The 26,028-nt window shown below is 37.5% G+C and overlaps 2 long non-coding RNA genes across 3 annotated transcripts in view; both read right to left on the bottom strand.

The window, feature by feature from the left end:
- LOC112995838 (uncharacterized) overlaps nucleotides 1–26,028 on the bottom strand; it is a 54,274-nt gene that overhangs the window by 20,475 nt on the left and 7,771 nt on the right. For both annotated transcript variants that reach the window (XR_003262261.2, XR_010388253.1), the window contains exon 2: nucleotides 25,547–25,775. This is a non-coding gene — a long non-coding RNA (uncharacterized LOC112995838). The remainder of the gene's footprint in view (nucleotides 1–25,546; nucleotides 25,776–26,028) is intronic.
- On the bottom strand, nucleotides 7,183–14,090 carry LOC112995837 (uncharacterized). The gene is made up of 2 exons (XR_003262260.2): nucleotides 11,223–14,090; nucleotides 7,183–10,850 (listed from the first exon to the last, which is right to left on the bottom strand). It is a non-coding gene; the product is annotated as an uncharacterized LOC112995837 (long non-coding RNA).

Genomic DNA, 26,028 nt, shown 5'->3' with positions numbered 1-26,028 from the left:
GTCCCAAAGAACTTACAGTTAAAGCACAGCAGATAAAACACTGTACCCTAACCAAGAGAGAATAGTCAGATGGCTTGGCACAGATATGTGAATATTTTGCTTTATGCAGAGCATATGAGACCTTTAGTCTTATTTGCTTGAACTTACAGTAGCACTTATATGAGAACTGAAAGTGTTATTTAGAGCCAGGTGTAGATTTTAAGTGTGTACATGCTTGTGCAAAAATTTAGCTGAAACAATTTGTTGTTGTTAGAGATGTTAAATGAAAGAATTGCTAAGTTTCATTGTTCTGTTAGGATTTAGATGTGCGTAGGGGGAAAAGTGCTGAGAAGCAGCTGCACTGATATGAAGCGATGGAACTCTCCTTTTAAACATATTTACTTATCAAGGCTGGCAGAATAGCAGAAACACCTGAATTAAAAGTTAGTTCGGGTATCTCCACATTGTGCTGCAGTCTGCAGTACAGATATATTCTGAGTTGCCTTCAGTGCAGTTCATCAGGGCCTTCATCTGCCTGCACAGATGTTACAGAGGACACACTAAGCCAGTTCTCATAACTTTACAACATGTTTTTCCTTAATGCTCCCATCTGGTTGACTTCACTAGCCAAATTTAAAATGCATGAAATTTCAGTGATTTCCCTGTGATTGTAACCATTTACTCCAAGGCATTGGATCACTGGTAGAAGGGAGAAAAAGATGATGGGGAAAAGTAAACAAGAGCAAAACAACTGAGATCATGCTAGAAAAATGTTTTAGAGAGTTATGTGCACCAAAACAATAAAGTGCATCTAAAATGCTGAACAGTTCAACATCCTATCAATAAACCATACATACTGTACTATACAAATGAAAACCTTTATAAATAAATTCAGCCCATATCCCCATAAACTGTTAATCAAATATAGAATCAAATATTGAGAGAACCCCAAGTACAAAAAGAAAGTGCCTCATTTCTCAGTCTTACTCAGTCAACCAAGAGAACAGATGGGCCTTAATAGTATGCCCTAAAACATCTAATTACATGAGAAACTTTGTATAGTTTTTCTGGGCTTTTAATTGGGTCCCCCAACTGTGTGAAAAGATAGCCAAGTGTTTTAAAAGATTAAATACTAAATATCAAGATAGACTGTGTTATAGCACGTACAAGACCTTGCTGGGTTACTGTTAATATGGATTTTAAAAATATGTCAACACAGAGGTTCAGCTCTGTGAGTCAAGACTGTCATGCCGATAAATTATATTCAGTTCTTTGGAAATATTCTTCATAACAAGTTGGGTGCCTTGCCATTCCACAAAATAGAAACAATGAGATAGATATGATGACACATTTAGTGTCATTAAGAATTTAGCCTACATAAGTGACATGAGAGGAACAATAGCTGGTAGCTATGGCAACCAATAAAACCCCAAGAGGAGGGGGGAATGGACATTCCACATAGGCATGAAAAACTGAAATATAACAATATAACTAAATGATTAACAATACATTATAAAGATATAATGCCATGCTATAAGAATAAAATGTTATTTATTTATATGATTAAAAGAATAAATGCATATTTATTGCCTGAGATGTTGTTGAGTACCTAAACACTAGAAAACCAACATACAATCAAATTCCTGAACTCTTGTTCACAACAGATAGAGACACTAAGCACTAACTGATGAAGATAAAAACAGCAAAACCAAACATTGTTATCTGTGTGCACTGAATTTGGAAACATTTCTAGAAATATAGGATCTACACCTCTATTGCCCAAAACCTTGTGTAATGTTTCCTGCTAGTAATATATGCCATAAGAAAGCATCAGAGTTGTGTTATTTTGGTCACTCACATCATTTAATCCTAGTTGTGGTCATGCCGCTTCTAAAAAAATTTTTTTTCCTACAATTAGAGAATCTGCTCCACACCTTTGTTGCTCTGATGCTTAGAAATGTTCTGCTACTTTTCAGGATAAATTTATTAATGGCCAGTTTATATCCATTTGCTCTTGTGCCAACATTGGCCCTTAGTTAAAATAGCTTTTCTCTAGTGTATCTAGTGTAATAACATTATATCTCTTTTTTGTTAGACTGTGAAAGCCAAATTCTTCTCAGAAGATAATCTTTCTTCCCTAATCACCTTAGAGGTGTTTCTCTTTTATTCGATAACCTGATCTCCTTTCATCCTGTTTAATTCATTTGTATGACTGGCTATAATTGTATGTGACATTCCAGATAAACTCTTGATGGAGTTTTATTCAGTACTTTCACATCTCTGAGGATTTATTTTCATTTTATATGGCTGCTTCACATCAGTCTGTCATAGGATGACTGCCAGCTAGCCATTTTTTTCATCTATCCATCTTCCACCTAGGTGAGCTCCTAGCTTACTGCAGAAACTCAAGAAATTGCTCCCTTATCCTTGGCCTTGCTTTTTGTGCTACTAAATATTGTCTCATTTCCAATAACTCAGTCTAATCCATTTACTTAATTCTCCAAATATGATATTTCAGTCCTTCCCCTATTGATAAGGCCTCCTACCTTTGTGTCATTAACATGTTTCATGTATGCTAAATACTTCCTTGATTTGTTCCCAGACCATTAATGTGAATCTTGGAAGAGATCAGTTTCAAGCCCAATCTTAGAGGAGTTTCACTAGTGACTTCTCCTAGGCCAAGCAATTCTTCTGACACAGCCTGTTGTATCTCTCAAGTAACCAGTCACCCACACATTTTATAGTTTTTATAAATTAGCTTTGTAACTAATCCTTTCCCAAATGTGAAGTATGAATACTTCAGATATGAAATGCTTGCTAACACCTTGCTATGTAAGACCTACCACATATCCTTTGTTTAGGAAATCAGTTCTGACCAGAGAAAGTTTTCTGGTTAGTCTGGCATAATTTATTTTACATTTTATTAGTGGTCCCTGCTTCAGGATTTGTCCTTCAGTCTCAACATGTGTTCTTAAGTATTAGCAACATGTTCACTTTCCTTCAGACATTTGACATCACTTGTGATTTGACAGAGTATCCTTGGTACTGTGCTTGCAGTGTTGTGTATCATCAGTCCTTTTAGGTTTCTGATAGCTTCCTTGCCCATGCATTTTAAATCATCTGAGTTTCGCTTCCAGCTCAAATATGGTAGTTTCCACTTCCATATTCTTATGGCCACTGGCTATGCAGCTCTACTTCAATACCTATATTGAAGACTGAGGCAAAGTATTCATTTACTTTTTAGGTCATGCTTTGATTAAGTTTGACCCCATGGTCCTTGCCCAGTGACCCACTTCTCTCTTGTTCTTTATATTTTTATGACCAAAGAATCATTTTAAGTTTTCTCTGACTTCTCTGGGAAGTTCTAATTAATCTGGACTTTGGTGAGTCCTACATTATCCTTGCACTTCAATCTCCAAGACATAGCTGTCATCCAAACAACCTCTCATCAACCTTTGTGGATACCCTGCTTCCTCCTAATAAGGAGTTTTGCAAGGAGTCTTTCTATACAGATTGTTTTCCCTTCCTTAGGATACAGACTCCAGATTTTTATTGCACCTTTAACTTAGAAATTTTAAACCTTTTCTACATTCGTTCAAGTCCTTATGCTCTTAACAAATGAGTTCCTCATTTCTGAAAATTTGGTCTTTTAGAGACTGAAAGTCTTAAGTTACCAACTATTTTTATGTATTATTCTACTTCATTTGAACTTAAACAGTTTGGAATTGCTCCATCCAAGTTTCTTTTTTTGACCAGTTCTTTCATAATATCCTCACATGAACACAACACTCCCAGCCTCTGGTTTCAACTTTTTGATGCAGAAACCTATATCCCCATTATGGCTGTTATTCCAGTATGTTTGTTATTCCTGTGCAACTGGTTATCTAATAATAACTAGGCCTTATCATTATTATTTATACACATTCTCCAGCATATATCTGGAAAATTGTATTTTCAGTAGCATGAATTTACTAGAAATGCAGAGATCTTCATTCACCTGATCTGATGACAGTGCCTCAAGGACTGCCTCAGTGAAATCTCTTTTGCAATCCTTCCAAAACACAACTGACCAAAATTCTTTCTGTTTTCAGCCATCTAACCTTTATTTCACTGCTGACTACTAGCACACTGATTCTCAGCCCCACCACTCTCAGCTTATCTTTCTTGGGCAGCGCATACCAATTTTACACCAGTGACTTATTTCATTATGCTTGTTATTGCTGTACAGGAAAGAATCAATGATTTTAAAAAATCAAAACTGATCAATAGTATTTTATGCACGTTTCCAAGAAAAGGATACAGGAAGTGAAAGCCAATGGGGCCTCACGCCCATAATGTCTGTTTTGCTAAACTGAAAGTGAAAGTACTGCACAAAGTGTTATGCAGGTGAAATAAACATGCAGAAAGAATAATGCTTAAAAAAGTAGTGCTCCCCATTCTGATTTGTATAGTTAGCCAGTATGACACACCTATGTATTAGCCATCTTTGCTATCTACCTATGTCTGTTAGTAAAGGAAATTGATTAAATCTCTGTTTACAGTGGTCCATGAAGACTTATTCTCTTAAACAGAGTAAAAATCTTACTGAGAGAGAAAATTTACACTGCCAGGCCTATCACCAGCCAGCACTTAGCCCAAGAGCTCCACCTCTGGGTCCTGCTACAAATGGTTTCTGAGTCTTCCCGAGTGTTTTGTCCCTGAGGTCCCCTAGTGCACATGAGCCAAACACAGGTACCCTAAATAACACCAACTGCCTGGACTTTAATACAGATCCTAGTTGCTAACTGTATATGGATTCTAATCTTGCAAGTGGCTTGGGTTTCAGGCACTTCCCCATCTCTCCCCTCCACCCATTTTAGCCACTCACAGTATAAAATAGCTAAATTGCATTTGATGAGGTTTTCAGAGTCCCCCAGATTCCAAGAGATTTTGTTCAGCTGCAGTTCTGCGATTGACGGCCAAACACTCAATGGACAAAATGATTATGTCTATACCAGTAAATTAACCAGTCCTAAGGTCCATTCTCTAATCCTGGGGCCAAATGGCATTGACTGGCTGTGGCCCTACTGTGAAATTTTCTCAGCCTCCAAAATGGGGTGGCCACTTCTAATCTGCCTGTTATGAATGGGACCTGGCATGGGTCAACCTGCGCTGTGGAGCTGTTCAGGAGAGTACTCATCCGCTCAGGTAAAACTGTGCCAGGGGCTGTTTTAACAATTTAACAGCGCAGCCATTTGATTGCACTAGTTTAATTTACCATTGAGAATGCAAACGATGATGATCATACTCTTGCTGTTTCAGTTACACCCATATGCATATACTTTCTTTTGTGCATCTGAGAACTATCCTTGCCCTTCTCAGGGTTGGATATTATAGGTAGAGCTAAAACCTTTATTTGCATTTATCAGAAAGCTTGGAATCCCAAGAACTTCTAAGATTACAGCTCCTGAAGTACAGAGATTTATGCCTAATGATTAGCATTTTTCTGTCTCCAGATCTAGCCCATCAGTGGCATGCAGGCAACCTGCTTGTGGTACAGAGACTTGTGTGATCTCTGCTTTTGTACAATGATTTCCAGAGCTTGGAAAAGAGTTTTGCTGTGTTTTAAAAGTCTACAAAGAAGTACCTCAAAGATAGCCTTGTTTAAAAATGTGAAGAGCTAAAAAGTAGCTTCTCTACTCTTCACATATCGTGACAACCACACTGTTAGAGGCAGAACTGTATAATTGGAAGTCTTCCAGGGTGAAGAAATAGGATAAGAGAAGCAGCATTAGAGAACCAACAAAGCACCGCATTACTCACAGGATGCTTGCTCTGCAAGACACCCAAAGGAAAGAGGATTGCTAAAGTGATGGGAAAAGGGGGAGGTAGGGGGAAGCTGAGCTCAGAAGAAAGAAAACTACTAACAGCAATCTGAGAAGCTTCAAAATACTTAGATATCCAAGTTGTTCTGTTTGTATGCTGGAGAGAGAGTCAGACAGTGGGAATTCAAAAAGGGAAATTTTGAAGTGGTAAGAAAGAGCCAGGAGAAAGCAAATTATAGATAAGAGAGGAAGCAAGTTATTTGGAAATACTGTTTTGCATGATAGTGGACAAGCTGAATAACATTCCAGATGAAATCACCTTACACAAATAGGGAAGGTAAGACACAACAGCCATATAATTGAATACAATCCTAACTAAGATGACTTCCGATAAACTTTCAGCACACAGGATTGCAAGTTTATAAAAATACAAGAGAAAACCCATCCCAGAGATCAAATGTGTAATCACTGTTTTAAAAATCAAGTAGATGAACAAATCAAGTGAAGATTAAGTATATTAAAATTCTTAGCATTAGATTAGAAAAGGTACAGAAAAGAACTTGTTTCCAATAGAACTATAGCTACTTCTTTGGAATAAGGCATATGAAGGAGTTTTCTTTTAAAACTGTGAAAGCAGTTCTTAACTAATAATACATAGGATAGTTCTGCTGATAATTATTCTGCATTTAAATTAGATACATGCAGCAGTTAGGAGTTGCTATCAAAACAGGATAAGCCATCTGAGTGGTGTGACAACTAGTCTGCTATTTCCTGTCTAGCTGTTTATTTGTTTTACTGTTTTCTGGTATTCATTCCATATCTGCATAGCTCTCGCCATCTTCAAAATAAAAATAAGTGGATTGAGGTGGAAGCATTGTTTACTGGATGCTTATTCCAAGGCAGCTGTTAAACCAAATGTTTAGGGTTTCAGGAAACATAACATACAACTTATCTAGAGAAACATCCAACATTTTTAAGATCAAGGCACAAGGTCACATCCTCAAACTGATCCTTGGTTCCTGTGCTTTTCATTGGTTATGTCTAGCCTTTCCAGTCAGGCTAAACAAGGAACCTAGTTATTACAAGCTAGTCACATTACAGATAGATATTATTTTAACTGAGGTGCCTGGCTGCTGAAAGGCAATTTATGCTTTAGAATAATTTCCAGACCTTAACATTCTGAAAGATATGTTATCTATAGATCTGAAAGAATTGGAAAGATGTCTTATTTATAGAAAAAGAGAAAATACATTATTTCAATCTTAGATCTTAGTAACAGAGGTTCCAGGAAAGTAGTTTTATACACAATAAATTGTAATCTAGCATAACTTGATGTTCTGAAAGCAGAAGATAACATAAAAATCCAAAGTCAAACCGTCAACTCAGTAAAACAAAGGAATATGGCAAAAGATTTTTTAATTATTTGTCCAAATTTCCCCAAGTCTGAGCAGAGTTACTGTGGGCAACATAATATTCAGAACATTTTTACAAATAATAAGAATGTAATTGTATAGAGATTACAGAGTTCTAGGACCTTAAAACAGAAAATGCCATATATTTTATAGCAACTTGCATAATGTCAGGGTAAAAATAAAGTATTCAGTAGCTTCAGAATATTCACACATGGACCTGGGGCAATTACAAAATCCTCTCTTCTGGGTTTAAGATGGATATATATGTGTGGATGTGTATACATACACACATATATAGATATATATATCTATGTAACTGTGTGGGAATGAGGAAACTGGATATGCTTGGGGATGTTCTCATTTACTTTTTAACCAAAAGTAAACAGTAATACACAAGTCATGCAGACTCTTAGAAACTGTTAAATGTCTGAAGAAAATAGTAACCACACATAATAAAGAAGTGGTACAATTGCTTTTGAATTGTCAACCAGAAAGTGCTAAAGGACATTACAGAATTTCACTATAATTATGGAAACCAAAGAAAATAAATAAAACAGAATCTTAAAAGTGAAGACATACTATTGTGCAATTTCAACATTCAATTTTTAAAAAAGGATGAAGGGAAATAAACAAATATTTTTGATCTAAGAATTTCCTAGATACTTGACATTATAAATCAAAATTTATTTAAAAAATCAAATTTTCTAAAACAAAAAAATGGATGGCAAAAATATATTCTTGTACTTAGATTAGGAAGCTATTTAACATCTCAGACATAGCTCTGTTAAGCAGTTATAGGTTAATCTCAACTACTTGCCCAAAATTAATATGACTCTTAGTTTACTTTGAATCAGCTCAAACTAAGGAATTAGGATCTCAGCCTGCATGTAAATAAATAATAAAACACGATAACCCAAGACTATTTATGCCTTTCCCACAGAACCAAAGAGCCTTTTTGGATGACCCTGCTCAGTTCTAAAGAGTCATGTTTGTGGTAAGTGGAAGAGACCATACAAAGCTAGCAGGACAGAAAGGAAGTACTGTGAAGGAGGAGATATGGAGAAAGCACCAATAGGGAGACAGAGAGTCAGAGACTGAAAATAGCACAGTTATTCTAGGAATTGAAGTAGCTCTCATCTAGCTACAGAACAGTATTCAAAATAATAGTGTAATATTGAAATGTAAGGTTTCTATTAGATACCTATAAGCAGAAACTCATGTTCACTACTTAATACTTCAGGAAGGCAATGCATTTACAAGGAATAAGAAAAAAAAATTTCTGTAAGTCAAAAACACATAGTTATGATATTTGGGGATTTCTCCCAAGTGCCTGGATGATCTAGGACTAAATCCAAATGGGGAGAGCAGCCAGTGAGAGAAGCAGCAGATCAATCCCAACCATACTGCTTCCTAGTGCCAGGATAAAAAAATACAGTGACTATTAACTAACTTGAAAGTTTTCTTGTTTGGGAATGCAGTAAAAATTTCTAGCCCAAGTTAAGGGCTAGAAAGTATTTTTATAACTGACATGTAGAGTAGATTGGGAATTTTCAAAAATTAAAAATCAACCAGCCAAACAACCTCCAAACCCAAGAGCAGTGTCCCTCCACCACTGTGGGTGCAGAGTTGCGGAGCAGCTTTCAGCAGTATCTCCATGGGCTGCAGGCTCCTACCTTCTTGCCACAACTCTCCCACTCTTAGACCACTTATCTTCCCCCTCTTCTCCTGTGTGGCCTCAATCTTCAGCCTGAAAGACCCCAGGTGCTGTGGGACTGGAGACCATCTCCCATGCCCTTTGGAAGCATCACTTGAGCCCACCACGCTCTGCGGAAAGGGGACATTACAGGCAGTCTGAGAACAAGTTGTCCAGCACATGTGCCACAATCTGTTTTTATTTAGTTTTAGAATGTGGTATTTGGACCACGGAACTGTTCTGTTTGGCAAGGTGTCAGCTTTCTGACTTAGTGAGTACAAAAGTATCATTTATTTGACTATATGAGAGAAATGTTTCCTCTGAGTGGATCCATTGCCAATATTAATTAGCTTTTCCGCTTTCTGAGGCTTTTTTTTCTCTCTCTCTAAGAAACTCTTCAAATAAAATCTTTCAGAAGTTGAAAGACTTTATTTAAACTCTGCTTAAAGTGTTTAACAGCGCTTGCATCAGCATGATGCATTTTGACTTTTTAGAGGGTACCATTTTTATGGCAGCAAATTAAGACAGAAGTTTAAGAGCTGTTACCTCCAAAGGAGAAACAATTTCAGTTTTATTAAAGCCAGGACAAAAAATATTACCAGCAAAATAATGTAAATATACACTGATGATCATACTGGCAGCTTGGAGGTGATGAGAGGAAACCATGTGCCAATATTTTACAAGTAGAAAGGGAGGCTGAACAAAAGACTCAAAGACAAGAAGAAAGTCCCTTTTTTCCAAAAGACTCCCTGCTTGCTACATCCAGGAAGATGTAATGAATCAATGATGAATGTGATCTATGCCTAATTCAGGCCACCTAAACACAAATAGTTAATTGCAATAAAAGCTGTGGGTTTTTTGCTGAAACAATTGGTTGGACATATTAAAATAGTTCTTAGTTTTGTAGATTACTTTAGCAATTATCTGTAACTCTTATTCAAGAACCAATACTGCTACATATAGATAACCTTAGTCAGAAATTGTACATGCAACATGTTTAATTTTACAGAGAAAGGGTATTTCCATAATATTATTCAAATAAGTAATTTTAAAAACCTGAGTGGAGAATAGAATCCCAAACTGGAAACATTTGTGCAGTCACCAAAATTACTTGCAAAATCAATTGTTCATTCACACAGGTTCCCATTATAAAGGAAAATTATGTTTTTTCTATGTAATAATAACCTCAGTTCTTGCAAATTCATCACCTGCTAGTGAGATTTGCATGTCTAAAAGCAGGTAGGTGATAGATACAGAACTTGGTCTTTGTGAACATCTTGCTCAATGAATGGGCAAACCTTTCATATCTTCTGAAAATAAAGCTCTTTGGAATATCTCAGAAGATGCAGCAGTAGTTGGATAAGGTACCAGAATTACTTTTAAATAGAGTACTAAGAGAGATTAGAGTGTGACCATGAAAAAAATGGCCATGAATTGTAACAGTTTCATTATTTCACTGTTTTGTGGAGTCCTTCATGAAGAAAATGTTGTATAACAAGTCCAAGTAATTAAAAAGTATATAAAATGAATGTACAGTGCTAAAAACCTAAAGATAAATATAGATAAGAGACCCAGGAAGAAAATACTGAAAAAAAGAATTGAAAAAGAGCTATCAGTACAGCCATCTGGTTAAAAGCATTAGTCATGTTTAGACTAGATCTAGTATCAGCTTCAGCAAACAACTAGCCTATGCTTTATAGAGAAAACAAGGCAAGTATGTCACACACAGTAATCATTTTTTTCTAAATAAAATGTTGAATAGGGTACATTAGAGAAGGTTCCACTTTTGTTGCACCTTTTCTGTCAAGAGGTGGATGTAGAAAATAAAATTTAGCACAGGAATAACAGCCTTAACTTTTTATAAGTAATGTTCTTCGCTTGATTTTCTTCTTAGGGCCTTCCATCATGAAATCTGTTTTTCCTCTGGAAGTCTTACATTACATCTTTATTTAGAGCAATAGTCTGTTAAAGTAAAAAAAAAGTCAGTTTAAGTTGTCTTTTATACACACACAGAAAATCTACACATTAAAGTGGAAAGAAATTCTTTATTATAACAGGGAAATCAAGCCACAGATTTAAAAATATCTTGCATAATCAGTTAAGAACTTGAAATCCTTAAATTGTTAGAGAAATTTTATTCTCTCCATGATTCCGTTTGAATAATTTTAAAGCCAGAAGCTTCCTATCAGGCTTTCTAGCGTTAGGATATCACCCTGGGTTTCTGTGAGACCCTCATGAGGATGAATGCAACCCCCTCGCATTATGGAGTAAGCTCAGGCATCTCTGTGTAGCACTGCACTGTGTCACATACATGTATGGTACAGGTTTACAAACCATACGGTTCCGGTAGTCGATGGGGAGACAGAAGTGTTTCCAGAAGGCAATGCATGCTCTCTCTCAGTTGCCTGCCTCGGGATGGGTTGAATCTCCCGCTGAAAGATGCATGTTTCATTCTGGGTCCTCCAAAACCTTTCCAAAGCTTAGGAAAGTATTATTTATCCCATTTTCAAGGAAGGGAAATAATGTGGAGAAAATTGTTCATTGCTTAGAATGGGTTGCGACAGAGCTCTTTGTAATTACAGGCTGTGGCAATTTGAAATGGGGAAAAAATGGTCATCAGACAGAAAAAGAGCAGGAACCTATGGAGATGAGCATAAGGGGATGACATATTTGGACCAATTAAATTAGGAATAATGCCAATTGTAATCCCTTATAACAATTATGAAAGATTTTGGAAGAAAACTGAGGAAAAATGCGATCTAATATTTTCATTTGCTACTTAACAAATCTGATTTTTATTTAATCAGAAAAGCCATTCGATTAGTCTTCAAGACTCTGCAAACTTATGGCTTATAATCATTAATTAAATTGTTTGTCTTAATGAACAAATATGTCAAATTAATGCCAGATCAACACTAAAGCACAATGAGTCAGTATTTTATACAATGTTTGATATATGCCAGCATGCTTTAACAAGTTCTCAGATAGATGGAGATGAGAGGCCCATGTAACAACCGAGAGGAAAAACTCACCTAACTGTTAGAAGTACTTTTTTGCCAAACAAGATTGCTGTAATTGAAAACACCAGTAATGCTGAGATCTCCCATATGGCTATCTTGTTCCAAAAGATCAGCATAACATCATGTGGCCTCCCCTTCTAATGACTGCACAAATGACTTGCGGAGGGGAAGCTTACCCTTTGAATGTCACTAAGTTTCTACAATGCCTAAATTATTTTGCTATTGAAAAATAAATCAAAAGTATTAGCTTTTGACTATTGAAATATTTATTCTTATTCAAATATATTGTTAATGCTTGATAAATATCATTCTTTTGATTAGAAAAATTCTAATCTCTTGAATTTGTACTTTGTGAATCGGTCATGGGGATAATTATAACTAGAAGTATAAGATTTCCTCTAAAAGCTCATGACCATACGGTTCAGTCAGAGTGAGTAAGCCAAAAGGGAGCTCGTGTGTCCTTATCCACTTAGCTCTCTTTCAATATACCAGTAAAATATTTTGCAGGGGAAAGAAAATTAATTGACATAATTTATTTAGATTTTGAAACTGCCTTTGACAAAATTCCTCACAAGGGACTGCTAAAGAAATTCAGTACGGCAATTCAGTAAAGAAATTCATCAAGGTAAGAGGCAATTTATTGCCAGGGACTACAAACTGGCTGAGAGATGAAAAAACCCAAACCAGGTTAAGGTAAAGCAAGAATCTTCACAAGGTCTGTGCAGTTATATATGTGTAGCAATGTTCTGAGGAGGGCAATAAACAGCAAGATAGCAAAATTGTGTAGGTCAAGCAAAACCAGGAAAAGCTATAAGGACTAACACTGGGATATAGGCAGTGTAGTGAGGTGGCAATACAAATTTCAATGCTAATGTGAAATGGGATGCTGTCCTAAATTAAGTAATGACAGCTCGCTAAGAATCACTGCCCAACTGCGATGAAAATCAGAAAGCAAGTAGAATGTTAGGCTTCAAAAACTTGGTATGAAGAATAAAAAGAAAAAGATCATAATTCTGTAAATATAACATGATTAATCTGCTGAGCTAGGAATACTGTCCTCAGGTTAGCCTATCTCAAAATACACTCTAAGAGTGCAGACGGGAGTAATAAGAAAGATTAAGAAGAAATTAAAAAGTCTCTACTAAGAAAGAGAACCGGAACTCTGTGCTTTACAGAGACATCCTAACCTATCTTGTCTTATCCAAATGAGGCCTGGTGGTGAGGAAGATAAAACCAATTTAATCTTATGAATAAGTATGCTTCTCCCCTTTACCCTTCTGACACAGATTTTGGAGGAGGAGGAGGAGGAGGAGGAATATGTTTTTTAAAAAAAGGAAAATAATGCAGGGGTCTATAAATATTAAATCCAGGCTCGGAAGGAAATTGGAATTGTTTGATTTAGAAGGTGGCATTCTTCCTTCTGGAATACACTTAATCAGTGTCCACGTAATAGGAAGCACCATGCAGAAGCCGTGTCAGTTGGAAAGTGCAGTGAGTCCACATTAGGTCCCCTGAGGTTGCAGACAACCCTGTGAGTGACAGAGGTCACTGACCTTTTACAGAGCCAATTTCCTAACCAAATTTGAGAAATTACCTTACTGCCACCCATTCTGCAACATGTTAATCCCAGGTGATTTGTTCCAGCCTGAGAACTGCATTTAAACTAGTGGGAATTCAATCAAATCGAAGTGATTTTTGGATTCCCTTACCAGTCTGTTGCCTGTTATTTTACACGCACTTTTTCACAGGCTTATAGTGTATCCGGCTGTTTAGCTCAAGCAGCCTCCTCTTCCTCCCCTGCCTTTTTCTCCTTATCACTGACAAACTGCCAATCCTCATCCTTTATCTTCTGAGGCAAAGATAATTTTCTAGCTACAGCAAAAACTTCAGAGCTGTTCCTCTTTTCATAACAGCAGATGCCTGTACCACAATGGGAAAATCTCCACTCCAGAACAAAGCCACGGTGTGATGGATGAGGTCCCTGAAGCTCTCCTTTGGCAAAGTCTGGAAGCATACAGTGGAGGCAAGGGAAAGAAAAAGGAGGTGCAAATTCTTGTGAAGTTACGAGGTGCAAGTGACTAGCCAACTGACTAGAGGGCACTCACGAAGAGTGGGAACTCACCACTGTTTTATGTTAAAGAAAGAGGCTTACTTTTTTTTTTTTTTTTTTTTTTTTTTTTTTTTTTTTAAATTCTGGAAAGATGCTTACTTACCAAGCCTGCTTGGAGAATTGCCAGAAGGTGAGAAGGGCAAAGAAACTAAGCCTAGGCTACATAGGGGTATTGTGGCAGAGCCTCACAGATACCAGTGAAAGGCTGCACCCTGCCACATTTACAGAGAGCTGATCTGGTGTCTTTTTAGCTACATTTTGTATCCCCCATGATCTTCCTAATATTGACATACATACTATTTCCTGCCCATAGGTCATATACCTGCCAGCATCCCATAGAGAATTTGATCAGTTCACAAGCTCTTCAAGGAAAGTACAGGTCATGGACTGACTGTCCCTTCTAGTAGCCCTCTTTCCCTTTTAAGCTTTCTCCCTAAAATCTGCTGATATCTTCCAACCCACACCAGTTTAGTTTATCCTCACACCTGCTCTCATTTTTAAATGCCCATTAAAAAAAAATCATTGCTTATTTCACTCAATCCCTTTTTGCTTACTCCCTCCCCAGCTAACATGAAAGTCAGGATGAGATGGCATCTTTTTATATAGATGGCAGTATTCCCTGCATCAGGTGGACTCAATCAAATGTAAGACATTTGGGGAAGTTAAGTGGGGTTAGGATCCCCATCCTGAACATCATGAACCAGAAAGGCACACCAACAGTGGAAAATCTCTGTTGATAGTATGGACAAGATATGGGTGAAAGACTCAACCCAATCATTCAAATGCTTCACTTCCAAATGCAAATTGAGGCATATTTGCAGTTTTAGGCATATTTGGGAAATGAAATGGGCTGGGATATGAGATCTTGACACCCAACTCCTCAGTTTCGAAGGAATAAATCCAGGCTTTAGTCCTTACTTTCTGACCCCGGCAGAGTATAATTCTTCAGTAGAAAATGAAGCTTCAGCTAAAAATGAACTCAGCTTCATTTGTGATGAGCTTTGGGATCCTTCTAAACTAAAGTTGCTACCAAAGTGTAATTTATTGCACACCAAGGAAAGCCAAATGAAACATATTCCTTTTCACAGACAAATCTACCAGCCTTCCCTCTCCCCATTCCTACTATTCCTGCTTTAATTCTCAAATAGTTAAAAACAAAGTTTTCCCTCCTCTCTTCCAGAAGAGCAGTTCTCCTCCCCAATCCCAGTCTACAAAACTAACTTGGAAGAGGATGGTGATGGGAAATGTAGTAACTGCATTAATGCCAGGACTGGCTAGAAAACTAGAGACATCTTTATGGTTACATCCCTTCTGTGCTTCATTCTCCACTGCTGGGTTCTGCTGCTAACCTTTGTCCTGTGCTGCTCAGAAAGTGTCCATATTATCTGAGTAAGGCTCTGAGCCTTAATAATTTAGCTTGTTAGTTTAAGCTGGCACAAAATGTGGCAGAATGGATGGCATAAGTAAGACCAAAATAGATTTGATAGAATTAATGGAGCACTTGTGGGCACAAGTTGGCTTAACTCATTAAAGATTTTTTTTCCAGCTTGACAGTGAAATGCAGGACTGTATCTACAGGGGATGGAGTTAACAGGGACTGATAAATCAGTGTAATGTAATAGCTAAAGCCATAGCTACACGGGGAAGAGCCCAGAGAGCGCCAGGGCTGTATACCACTTGGACAGCACCGCTGGAGGAACTCTGCTTAGGGAGGGTGATAAAACAGGCAGAGGCAAGTGTGCCCATAAGCAGCAATTTGTGTGGGACAGAACAGGACTCGGCTATCCATCTCATGTCCCTCAGACCAACTGCCTCATAGGAGTGGTATATGAGACATTTGCTTTTCTGTTTGCCATAGCAGCAAGGAGCCTGGGGACAAGGCCTAGCCTTTCAGCTCCTCAAGCTGAATTTACCCCAGCTTCTGAAGGTCCCAGGCCTCCAGCCCTAGAGGAGGGGGCTCAGGAGCTGCACGAGCCCTGGTGTTCCATACAGTAGAGGCTGCACCACCGGGACTCGAGACTCCCCACTTCAAAAGCCTGCTTTTGAGGGCTCGTAGGTGCCCTGTGGTGAGACAGGTCTGGAGACCTGTGCTGGGGTAGTGAGGCTTGCTTTTAGGGCCACCATGAAAAAGTGGGGAAGGTCTCTCGATTTGTCAGATTTTGTTAGTAATCAAGGCAAGAAGAAACATATTGCTCCATTCTATTTAGGAGCATTATTTTGAGAGGGAAAGGGCCAGTTTCATTTCTGAGGGAAATGTCAGGAGGTCCTGTGGGAAGTTCTAGACACAATTTTTCCCTGACTGGGTACAATTTGATGTCTAAGTTGTAAATTCATCCAAATTAAAACAAAATTTTCAGTTCTTACATGGTTTTATAAGGGATTCTGTCACAAATGCAGATTATCCTGCCCTTTTGAGTAGCACAAGCAATAAATAGTATTTCTTATTTTAAGAAGCTCCAACACATTTCACTAGTTTCAACTGTGGCTCTCTGAGCTGCCACTCACTAATGGCTAGTAACTAGCCTCTGATTTCTGTGTGACTCTGTGAAGGTTTGGAGTGATACCAAAGATGCTCTAGGATATTTCTTCAGGGAACAGTGAAGTTCTCCTGCCTGTGAGTAATAAGCTAAGGAAAGAAAGGTGGACTTTGGAGGAAGTAGTTCTGAAGATCTATCCCTTCATAAATTATGTTATCAGCATCTTTTATTCATCATAACTGTCAAAGTAAAAAGGAAAGCAAATCAGATGATCATCTGGCCTTCAGACTGAGAACCTTGAATAAATTAATCTCAGTAAAATACCACATACGATGGCACGACATGTAAGCAGGCTGGCAGGATGAACCCTAGTGCTGGCCAGTATAACTGAACAGGCAATTCGAAACCCGAAACATCAAGTTCCCTCTGTTTTGTTGCTGTTAAGCACCCTTGTCTTTTTTTCCTCTCTAAGCAACAGTTATGCAAGTCTGACTAAACACCATGGAAACTATTTTCCTGAGGTTTCTCCCAGTGTTTGGAACAGTTTGTTGTACAATACGCTATCTCTAATTGCTGGCAAGCAAAATAACTTTGAGTGACAACGAAACTAAATCAAATCTGGAAGGGTAATTAAAAGAGTCAGAATACTCAAGAGAAATTTAGGGGGGAGGGATGAAGACAGAAAGTAGATGCTTCTACCTATTTTAATTATGAAATAATGTTAGAAATGAGACCTTAAAGGATACTAAGAAAAAAAGAAGCAAAGAAGATTTAAAAAGTGAAGATCTTTCATTAGCAGAAATCAAACCAGAAAAAGCCAAAAAATTCACTACAGAAAAGCTGTGCTAACTAAGTGAGGATACCTGGTGGAGGCAACAGTTTAATTGCTTTGTTTTTATAAAGATAGAAGGAATGAAGGTAGATTTCTGATATTTACCAGTTAGTAGAGATGGCTAAAACATTCTGAGAAAATATTGTCCCTGAAAAGCTGCAGCTTCATGTAGAACAAAACATGGCACAAACATGAGAGGTATTAAGGGACCAAGATTTACTCTGTGAGGACAGTGTGAATGTGAAGAGCTTCCGCTCCTCTAGGAGAATGCAGGTCACCACTTACAGGGAAGAAAGAGAGTTTGGAGTGGGATGCCAAAAAAGAGCTGATAGCAGTGGTTCTCCCATTTTTTCCTTCCCTTTCCAAAAGAGCCAGCATTTCCACACCTGATGTTAAAAGACTGCTTAGCAGATATGGCAAACTAGTGATGAACTAAATTCTTCCAATGGAGTCAAAGAATACTAATGATGAAAGACAAAAACATTTATTGAACAAAAGGACAGATCAGAAAAAAGAGACATCAGAATAGTAAGACGTGCATAGAACAAAAATCCTTTCTTCTGTTGACTGAGCCTTTTGGATATTTGAGTAAGTTGCACTAGTATGTAATACTGTCTGATGTGATTATTCTTCTATTCCTTATGAAGAAATTCCAGGGGGGTTACAAAAGAGAATTTCCCCAACCAAGTCTATTACAGGGTCCTTTATGATTCATTGCACTGTTCTTCAGCGCAGATCAATAGCTGTTATGTTGTGGACTGAGTCCATACATGCAAATAACAGGAAGATTAATTTTGGTGCATAAGAAACTCAAGGGCCAATGTGATTCACCATCAATCACTATCAGCTCCTGTTTACGCCAGGGCTTTAAAGAGGAACTTAACAACAGACAAAATATGATGTGGTATGAGTTCCTGGTCCCTGGCAGTGGAATAAAAGGCTTTGGGAAAGTTAAATAAAAGACTTCAGGGGAAGAGGTGGAAGTTTTGAGTAATCATTTGCAAAGTGACTTGTGTAGCTGTCCCCAATTTGGCTGGAGAAGACTTTCTGTCAGAAAGATAGGACATGTTTTGGGAAAAAAAGTGGTCTTAAGAATGTGGCAGTAACAACTATATTTGCTAACCAACAATTTCAAGCACAGCTGCCTAAATTTCAGCCATATTTTGACATCAAAATTCTTAAATGCTACTTAAATTAAGGTATGCTGAGGAGCAGCAATGCCCATGGCAAGCAAAGTTCATTGTAAGTACTCAATCTCAGTGAAAATAAGAATATTTTTTCAGCAACTGAATGCCTAAATATAGATTTAAGTACACATGTTAGTGTGCACATGTACATTTCCATAGAACCTAATTCTGCCACCCTTAGTGATGAGAAGTAGTAACTGAATACCTGAGTGATCTTACTATATACATTTTGCTTTCAATATGAGTTAGACTTGTAGAATCAGGTCCAAAGATACTACAAAAGAAATATCGACAAATGTGTATTAAAGCAGAAGAGCATACAAAGGAGCATCCAAAGCTTGTTGTGTATTTTTGAAAACTGACATGCAAGGCAAATGAAAGTAAAACTAATCCAAGCCCAAAGGCAGAGAGGGCTTTCTTATTGCTACAACAAAAGCGATGACTAACATGGCTCTACTCCGTTCCTGCATTTCTAGAAAATATATTTCTAAAAGCTTCGCACAACTAAATTGCTCACAAAAGACTAAAAAGCAGAACTTGCCAAGCAACAGAGCTTCCTGGGGTGGGTTCTGAGGTTTTTTTTCTGCATTACTGTGGAAATAAACCTACAGCAATGACCCTGCTATCTATAATCCTAGGTATGTTACCAGGCAACCATCACATGCAACAGCTCCTAGCCTTCCCCCCACCAAAAAATAACCAAAACCTACCAAATCCTTCCTCTCATTGCTCTAATGAAAATGGTGTTTTTGTATTACTAATGCTTACTTGGATATTTTCTTTAAAAAACACAGAGCCCGAAAATGCCCATTGTCCTTTCCAGAACATATTGTTGTTCAGTTCAAAATGTGATTAGGTAACAGACTCTAGTTCTGTATACTTGTATTTTCATTGAGCCACCTACTTCAAATTAGACTGTATTTAGAAGTTACTAACAATGTCAAAAACAGTAATATGAATCAAAGTGTGAAATATAGATGACTAAATGAAAAAATTTGTCACAAGACAAATATACTTTTATATCTGCAATGCTATACAAATTCTAATCAGTAAATTAGTATGTAGCTTTTCTGAGGTATCAGCAAAAGATACATATTTAGCATTTGGAAAATGAAAATGCCAGAGTAATGTTTTCTGTACATTGAAGAGCTTAGGGGAAGACATCATGTATCAATGAACTCAATTTGGTAGACCAAAATGAAGAATAAGCTGGATAAACTGCAAAAGTGTAAAAAATTTTGCTAGAAGAAATGGTGACCAAAGGTGGTCGACATCTTTTCGATGGAGTAGGAGATCCCATATGAAAGGAGAACCTCCACTTTGAAGAAAATCAAACGCCTGCAAGTAATCACATATCATTCCAAGCTTCTACAAATAATCAAAGGTCTAAAATTTAATGCAAGAGGACACAAAAACCATTTCAGCAGGCTTGACTCTGAGCAGACTAAGTCAGATTGGACAATGAGGTGGAAGAAACTTCTGTGTACACAATCCATGAAAACGGCAGCACTGACAACCTGAAACCACGGTGCAATTAGCAGCTACTAGCACAGTCTTTCTGATGGATTCTTGGCTAGCAATAAATCCAACACAAGCAGAGAAACTGCCACCTATGCTGGGTAGAAGATCTCATCAGAGCAAAGCAGCACTGCCATACATCATGTCTTTTGCACTATGAGCTAAGCTTTTTCCATGGGAAAGTCTCTGGTTTCTGTGCCACTAAAAACTCTTTACCAGAGAAATTTTTCAATTAAGTATGAACATGGATCTTCATGCACATTTGCAAACCTAAACAGGGTATCCCATCTCACCATAGAATGATCTCAATGCTCAATCAATCATTTCTCTTGAGTTTCCCCTAAATTCCACTCCCACTAAATTTCCACCTGAAAAGGTCAGCAGAATCTCATTTTATAAAGCCAACGGCTTCCAAAGCAGCACAAGCTAGGACAAGAAAATTGCCTTCCAGAGCAAGGAATAGCAATGAAATGAGTAGAATACACAAGCAAGCTTAGTAAAATTCATCCAGATAGTACCAAGAACTAGCAATGACATTTGAGAAGCAGGTAAATTTATGTACACAGAATGGCAAGTACAGTACATTTGATCTCCAAGGCAGAACAGCCAAGGAAGAACAAAACTTTCTTTGAAGAAATTACACTGGAAAACTAAGCACTCAAAGCTGCTATTTTGTAACTGTATTTTCCTCTGGTCAGCATAGTTCCTTTTTTTACTCGTTCTTCCTCTCCTTATCTCTTAAGTGGAAGGGTTCCTCACATGGGCACAGACATAAGCAAAATGAACTGGGATTCAGCTGGGTGGTAAAGGAGCACTCTGAGGACCAAAGCTCTACTGTGGGTACCCTGGGCTGAAAGATTACAGTTGGCTGGAGAGAAGGAAGTCATTTTGACTGAAAAAAAATGGAATCTGGATAAACATCGCATCCATACTGTAGCCTAGGAAAGTGGAAAAATGAACAATGATTAAACATGTGCTTCTGTAGAACAAGAAAAACTATAAATATATTTGAAATGAGCAATTTTTCAACACCAGCATTCAAAGAACTATATTTCCTAAGGTAAGATTTGCATCACTGAACTCAATGACAGTTCCTGATTCTGTTTAAATGACTAAATGACCCCATAAAGGACTTCCCTGCTCTGATTTTCTACGAATCTATGCTAATGTTAGTGGTAACTAGCTAGACTGGTACTAAGCATTTTGAAATTGGTTAGACTTTCCATCAGCTTAAAAGGGCTTCAGCTGAGCCCTTTTGTCCTGAATTTTGAGATAATAAGTCATCTAAATTATAGAAGCATGAAGCCCACAGCAGGGAGATACATTCCTCATGAGTTTTATTCATGTTAATACCTTTCTAAAATTTTGAATTAATGTATGCCAATTGTTCTTAATGCAATCTCTCATAAAACAGAATTATTTAATTGGCCAACAGGAATAAATTCATAAGATCTAATTGAGACAATGGTAGAACTGTTCACAGTGACATTTTAATCTATGATAAAGTACAGGGACTTAATTTTGGTGTATTTGTGGCTGAACATGAGTCACAGAGTTTTGTGAACCAGAGGCATAAAATCTAATATACAATTATCCATTAAATTTGTCCGCGGTAAGACACAGAAAGACAAGAACACTTACAATACTATAACAGATTATGTCAGATCACAATAATAATTATCATACTGCAATCTATGTGATATAACTGAGAGAAGCACTAGACAATGAAGGGAAAGGCTGTGGCAGCAAGTTGAACTCAGCTTTCACAGACAGTCACATGTATGTTTCACAGAAGCACAATTTGATGTTAATCCCATGCAGCTAAACACCAGACTAAATTCCAGCTAAATTCAAGAACATACAGTGCTCTGCTAAGTGAAGATATGACCCAACCAGCTTTAAAAGTCAGTTCAAAATATATAGTTCCAATGGACTTCAGTACACCACAGTCTGAATTTCCTCATGAGAGAGAAGTACAGAAGATTTCTGTAACGGGAAAAGTATTCTTCGTAAGACATTATGGTAAACTGCAACTGGGAATGATAATTAATTCATAGCTGGAAGAGACTAAGTGCATATATGTAAGAGTACATGTGTGCGCATATACGCATGCACACACGCACGCGCGCGCACACACACACACACACAAACACTTGCCACTCTTTGCTGATCTAACTATGAAGTTATTGACTTGAAGATTATAAACCATGTTGCAAGAGAATACATTCATGCAGTTAGTGAATCGACCATCCAGTAGTAACAGTAACTAATCTGCAGATTTATATTATTTAGACAAACTCAAATACTGTATTATATATATGATATTATAAAATTGTAATGTTTGACTTACTGAGGTGTAATACTACTTATTCTTTGTACAAGGCATTTAAAAAAGAAACGGATTTCAGCATCTGTGTATTTTTTTGGAAAGTCTCATCTCTCCCTGACATTACAGATCTATGCCTGGAATGCTACTTTCAGATATTCAGGGGAAAAAGCCATCTCTTTTCTTATCAGACTTTGCATAACTTTTTCCTTTGTGACACATATATTTTTTTTTTCCTTGTTGGCTCCCTGGGTCTTTCTCTAATGCCAGAACTGTGCAGAGTATTTTCTAATGGCTTTATATTTAACCTTTATAAAATGCCTTTCTAGATGGCTGGCAACCCAGATTCTTTCTTTCTTTCTCATATATTTCCACCAGTAATAAAGGCTGTGCTGATCAAATTCCATTTTTGGATACATCTCAGCCATCGTTTCTTATTATGCCTCAGTAGCAGTGTTTTGCATGATGAACTCTTCTATTCATGGTAAACAACGAAGAGAAGAGTTCATCTTTCTTGTTTATATTGACTCTGAATATTGCTTGAGAAAATACTATATAGAGAGATATTATAGCAACTATATTTGCCCTCCTTTTGTCCTTCCTTAATACTGAAACGCAGAGAAGATTTTTGTCTTTACAAAACTCTTCCAAAGCATTATACACAGTCCAAGTCTCAAGACTTCTGCATGTAACATTCTGATAAATAGGTGTTAATAGTTCTCAGTCAACTTTCATTGCTTACAGGAAATACTGTAGATTGTAAAAAGGATATAAATGGAATCCTGTAAATCACTGTGAATGTTACAGAAGGCTATGGATAAATTTTAAATACAAGCTATTATACAGTAAACCTACTCATGTTCCTCATACAAAGTCCCTACTTTGTTGCTGTGATAAATGCAAAATTTTCAACATTTATGCCTCTACATCTTGGCCATGTACATAAATGCATTCTTTTCTTGTCTTCTTCCAAAGAAAATATCTCAGTATTTGTAACTCTATGTAATACATAGTGTGTGTTCACTTTGCATCTTTTTGTCACTGTAAATCCAGTCCTTTTAATGAAGATTTTGCTTTCTAGTGGAATACAGAACTGGAGCTTATTAAACCAAAGGCATGGTTTAACCATGCTCAGTTCCTCAGAGCTCAGAGGTGCTGATGCTGAGCAAACAGAGACCGTGCCAGCTCTGAAGCAAAAGCCACACAGAACTGACAATACAATGTGTGGCCCCTGGCTAACAAGGCTGCATAGATTTGGATACCAAGCTGCTATCTCTATTAAACGTTCCTCTTCGTGTCAGGCTCTGTTTTGGTTTGTCCGTGTTTGAAGCTTGTTTGTCCTTACCTAAAGGACAAAATAGCTCAATTAAGCAGCATTCTTTTAAAATCCATCTATTGCAGCGAAGCTTTTGTTTATGCACGTTCACTTCAAGTTTACTTTCTGCAATGCTGAATTAGTGGATTTCCCTTTCCACATCAGGGACAGGTCCCATAAGGGCCAAGAGAAGAAAACTCTTCATAGCCAGCAGAAGTACTGTGCTTTCAGCACATCAGTCATCAAATGGCCCCAATGGAATGATAACCTGGTATGGGTTCTATGCGCTTTACTCTGCTGAAAGGGAAATACTAAGGGAGGATGCAAAAAGAAGCACGCTTACGAAACACCACATGAACACTTGTTCACATCTTGCAATGGAGTAATTCCACTGGTTTTGCTAGTAGGGAATTTGGTTCCCCAAATAATTCTCCCAGTGGATCTCAACAACAGACAAGACTGAACATAACTGTCTGCATTTCAGAAACGAGGGAATCTGTGGAACTGCTACATAAAGTGACATGCATACACAAAAGGTCACATCCTCCCAGCTTCCAGGCCCATAGTATGGCCCTTGATAAAAGTTTAATTTATTAATGATAATCATCTAAAAATAGGCATATGACAAACTCTTTAATCTGTAAAAACAGAAAATTCCATGAACAAGAGGAGAGGAAAGGAAAAGAGTAATAAAGAAACACAAGGCAAGTCTTAAGGAGTGACTGAGTTAAATGTTTCTAAAAGATCAGGTTGGTTATAAGCCAGAAAAGAGGAAAGGATCCAATTTGTGGATCAAAGAACAATAATTTTAGCAGTAAATTAAAGTAATGACAAATAAAAAAATGACAGTGGTGTTAATCATGTGCAGTAACATGAGATTTTATGAAACTGAATAGAAGTTCACGTGTGAGAACAATTAGTAAAATGGACTAGACTGAAAAATCGAAAAGGAATTATGTGGGAGGGAATCCAGGGACTGGTAAAAAATCAAAAGAAAGGGTTCTCTTGTTTTAATTTCTTTTAATGGATAGGTGCTGATTACTAATGAATACAGTGGGTGTGTTCATATCAAATCTATTAGAGTTGTTCTACTGATCTTTTCCTCTCTAACCTCAGACTACTTAACCTTGTATTTGAAAATTGTTAACTGCTACTGTAACCTGACCTTCTCTTGTCAAGGTCCAAGTTAGATCAGCTAATATGCCGCATTTAACTTTAATGTCACGGGGTTCAACAAACTGTAATCACAAATACACAATGGGATAAAAATGGTCATCCTGAGAGGGGCACAATTTCAGGGAAAACAAGAGATATGGCATTGGTTGTGGATTCTACTCCAAAACACAGCCTGATGTGTAGCTTGAGAAGGGACCTGTATGCTCCTCTGCTGTGTTAATAGTGGCCATCAATCTTTTGCAGATTTGTCACACTGTTAAAGCTGGGAACATGCCACCAGCTCTACGGTGTAGCTATCAAGGGCTCTTCGGGACACAGACAAAGAGGTTTAAGGCAAATGCATATCCCTGAAATTGCTTTTCACTATCAGAATCAGATAACTAAATACAACCTTTCTAAACAGGTTCTCAGATTACCTAACAACCATCCAGTTTCAAATCAATGTTTCTAATTTCAAAGCATTGCATTAACTGCATGTTGTCTCATCAAGTTTGTACTTTTCTCATTCCACTGCCTTTGTGAAACTATTTATGACTTTCTTTACTCTAAAATCAAATTGATCCCTAACATCAAATCATGTCTTTGAGCACACAGATGGATCACACAGGAGCTCCTCACTTTGGAATGAAAGCTTTGCAAAAGTCACAGTGAATGGAAGTCACAGATAACTTAATTTTCAACACAATTTGTTGCTTACCTGCACAGCTAGCTGATGAATCTGTGGTGACCTTCGCTATTTACATCCCAGTCTTCTGCTTTTTTTCCTGTATGGGCTGGTTTCTCTGTAACTGCTCATGCACTGCCTTGGACCTTGTAAGAATCAAAAAAAGAACTCTTCCCTTGCCCATTTCTCCTATTCTTACAATGAAGTTCAAGTTTGCAGTAGATGTGGAGAAGATGACTGTACAATATACCAGCTATAGACCCTGATGAGGGACAAAACAGACACATTAAAAAGAAAACACATCAGGAAAAAAGCTGTGAGAAAACTCCATGCAGGTTTTTTAGAGTTATTGCCAAATGTATTAAATAGACTAGGTTTGTTTCAAGCCAGTCCAGCAAATTCCAGCAGGGCAAATATCTGAGAGAGCTTTTCACAGCCTGGAGATTTGAAGGCCCTGTCTGAACCATTGAGTGTCCTAGAATACAGTGTCAGCACAATGAATATTGCTGAATATG

The sequence above is a fragment of the Dromaius novaehollandiae genome, chromosome 3 (genome assembly GCF_036370855.1).
Source record: "Dromaius novaehollandiae isolate bDroNov1 chromosome 3, bDroNov1.hap1, whole genome shotgun sequence".
NCBI lineage: Eukaryota > Metazoa > Chordata > Aves > Casuariiformes > Dromaiidae > Dromaius > Dromaius novaehollandiae.
Note: the sequence above shows the minus strand (reverse complement) of the source record. Positions and strands in the feature narration are given on the sequence as shown.